Below are 3,881 nucleotides of genomic sequence, written 5' to 3' on the forward strand. Positions count from 1 at the left end.
ACAACTCAAAGGCATCAATTCTTCTACGATCTTCCTTATTCACCGTCCAGCTTTGGCATCCATATGAGGTTATTGAAAATACCATGGTTTGGGTCAGGCGCACCTTAGTCCTCAAGGTGACATCTTTGCTCTTCAACACTTCAAAAAGTTCTTGTGCAGCAGATTTGCCCAATGCAATACGTCGTCTGATCTCTTGACTGCTGCTTCCATGAGTGTTGATAGTTGATCCAAGAAGAATGAAGTCCTTGACAACTTCAATTTTTTCTCCTTTGATAAGAATGTTGTTTATTGCTCCAGTGGTGAGGAATCTTGTTTTCTTGACTTTGAGATGCAACCCATACTGAAGGCTGTGCTCTTTGATCTTCATCAGTAAATGCTTCGAGTCCTCTTCACTTTCAGCGATCAAGGTTGTTATCGTCTGCATATCGCAGGTTGTTAATAAGTCTTCCTCCAATCCTGATGCCAAGTTTTTCTTCACAGAACCCAGCTTCTCGTATTATTTGCTCAGCATACAGGTTGATTAAATATGGTGAAAGAACACAACCTTGTTGCACACCTTTCCCAATTTTAAAACATTCAGTGTTCCCATGCTCTGTTCGAACAACTGCTTGTTGGTCCAGGTACAGATTCCTCAGAAGTACAATTAAGTGTATTATACAGGTATTAATCCAAGATTAAAAAATTATGCGCTATTATACAGGTATTAATCCAAGAATGATAGGCAGTACCTTATTTGTTCCATTTCTATCCATTTATCCCTTACACATTAAGTATCAATGCTATCACCTCTGTATGCAGTTCAAACTGACCTTGCTGTCCAGCACATTAATCCATAGCCGCCCCACACAAGAACTTCTTTGTTAGGTGTTAGGTACCTCTAACTCATAGCAACCTTATGTATAACAGAACAAAACTTTGACTGGTCATAAGCCATCTTTAAGATTATCGATATGTTTGAATCCATTGTTGTGACTATTGTATCACTGCATGTCATTGAAGGTTTCTCTTGTTGTTGTTTTTTTCTGAACCTGTACTTTATCAACTAGGATGCTTTTTTCCCTAACAATTAGTCTTTCCTGAGGATGTGTTCAAAGTCAGTGAACTGACATCTTGTCATCCTTGCTTCTAAGGAGCATTCTGATTTGTATTTCTTCTAAGCCGATGTGTTCCTCCTTCAGGCTCTTCACAGGCACTGTGGGTTAAGGTGCCAGACTGCAAAGCTGTTTGAACTGCAAGGTCGATGGTTCAAGCTCACCAGCTGCTCCTCGGAAACACAAGGCTGCTATGGGTTGGAACTGTCTCAAAGGCACTTAACAACATCTACCCTGTATACAGAGGGATAGCATTGATACATAATGTGAAGACTCATTCCTTCTCTGTTGGTATTTTGAGCTACTACCCTTTACATCAATTTAAAAGGTTGAATACCTTTTCCTATATAGGAAAATCCAATGTTCACTATGTTACTATTCATGGATAAATTTGAATCAAACTGCCTTTTGTGAAAACCACTGAACAGAAGCCCAGACTTCCATTTACAGTTGAATTGAGAAGAAACTTTTAAATGGACACTTACTTTGTAGGTGGTTCCAGGAGACCAAAGTTAAGATAATCTAAGAGAAGCAAAAAACAATATGCTGAATGCAAATATTTTAAAGGAATGTTTGCCTTGGAGTCATCTACCTATCTATCCCCACCTGGTTTAGTGGCGAGAGCACTGAGGTATCCCTGGACTTCGGCTTAGTTTTCAATAGTGTTTTGTTGTTGTTTTTAAGTGCAGGTTAGGGTAGGGATAAGGTTTGGCAGAAAGGAACCCCCTAGATAAAGAGGCCAAAGCCAAAAACCAAACCAGTTTTACTCAGTTCTGAGCCATAGCAACACTGTATGGCAGAGGTTAATAAAATGGGAGTCTGGGATGACTACTTGTTGATACTTATAAACTCCTTGGAAGAGGATAAAGAATTAAAGTGAAGGGAAACTCAAACACAATGGTCTTCGTTTTTAAATTCCCAGCAAGCACCAACTGAGCATCCTTCCTGGTATACAAAACTTCAAAGCCAAGCCCAAACCCCCTGCCACGGACTCTATTCTACTCATAGCAACCCGATAGGGCAGAGACTTAGGGTTTCCAAGACTGTAAGTCTTTATGGACTCACACTGCCTTGTCATTCCCCTGAGGAGCAGCTGGTGAGTTTGAACTGACGACCTTTGTTTAGCAGACCAATGTTTAGCCCACAGTTCCACCAGGGCTTCCTTTTAAAAAGAATTAGCAGACACAGTCCCCGTCATGCAACAATTAAAAAAAAAAAATCACAGTAAAAATAGGTCCGTGAATGGGGCTAGAATATTGGCTAGATTCTCAGGGCAGGAGAGTGTCAGGGGCATGTCTGGTTGAGGCGGTTTTGATGATGAAGGTGCAGAACTGATTGGATCCCATGGTTAATGGAGGGATTTTGTCTCCCTCATCATAACTACTTTCAGTCTTTGGTAAATAATACATTCTTGTACCTCTTGGTACAGGCCAATCACCCAGTCTTATCTGTATAGTTTTAAAACTATCAAGTGGGTCAAAGCCCTCCAGGAGATACCTAAAATACAACAAACAAACAAAATAAAAACTCACACCACTGAATTCTTAAATATCAGAGTGTCACTTTTATTAAGAATAAAATACCAAGAAATGTGCAATTATTAGGGTTTCTAAATATCCTTCCCTTTTTTATTAAAAAAATCAATTGTAATAACTCAAGAAGAAAAAGTATAGCAACTGACATATCAGAATTAAAAAAAAAAAAAAAATACAGCACGCTTTACTGATTTCAGGGTATTCAATGATGTACCAAATACTGTAATATGCATTGCATCCAGTACACCAAGGACACATATTCCTCCAAGCATTTAACCAAGAACTGAATACAGTCAAAGCAAAACTAGGAGTTTTACCAAAGGGTTAGTAAATGTGTCCCTTTGAACACAGAACAGACACAATGCATGTCAGTGTAAGGGCTCTGGGCGAGTTACTGAAATCCTGTATGCTCCACAAATGATAGCCCTTACATTTGAAGTTTAGCTCCAGCAATCTAAAAATTCTAAGGTTCTTTTTTTCACACTCGTAATAACTTGTTTTTAAAATATAGGTATTATACAAGAGGTTCTGGTTTGATGAAATCTTTCTGAGGTTTTCAGACATGATTTTTATAACAAACAAATAACATTCAAAATCTCCTGGTAAAATCTAGAAATGCAAGCATAAGAACAATTCCGCCACTAATTTGCCATGTAGCAAGCGAAAGTCAGCCCATAAGGTTGAGAGACTGAAGTGTATCTTTCTTAGGAATTACATTTGTGTTGAGATGTCAACAAACCAAAATTTTCTGTTTCACATGGGGTTGAGGTCAAGGGTAATCCTTGCAAACTGCTGTACTAACAGACCCTTCACCTGAGTAATGAGGACTAGCATTGTACTTTCACTCGTTGGCACATGAATACAAGTTACATGCCTACGTCTAAGATACTTGTGACCTGCTTGGCTTCAGGGCATCACAGACAAAGGTAATTTAATCAATGATGTTGGCATCTTTTATACTGCATGTCTAGCATGAATACATTCATACAGTAATCCCTCCTGCTGCTACCCATTCCTGCCCCATACCTCTGGGCAAAGCAGCTATCTCCAAGATTGCTTCTGTGTTCTGTTTTGCTTATGTTGAAGAGTGCCCTAATTCTTTAAACTACAAGTACATGATAACTTTAAGGAAATGCTTAGAGACTTTGCTAACTAAAATGAGATGCTTCAGTATTCACAAGTTTGTCAGAAACACATGCAGCTGTGAATTGCTATCCATAATACAGATAAAAAGGTTGTGTACCAGAGAACTGTC

This window comes from Chrysochloris asiatica, unplaced genomic scaffold (assembly GCF_000296735.1).
Source record: "Chrysochloris asiatica unplaced genomic scaffold, ChrAsi1.0 scaffold00027, whole genome shotgun sequence".
Taxonomy (NCBI): domain Eukaryota; kingdom Metazoa; phylum Chordata; class Mammalia; order Afrosoricida; family Chrysochloridae; genus Chrysochloris; species Chrysochloris asiatica.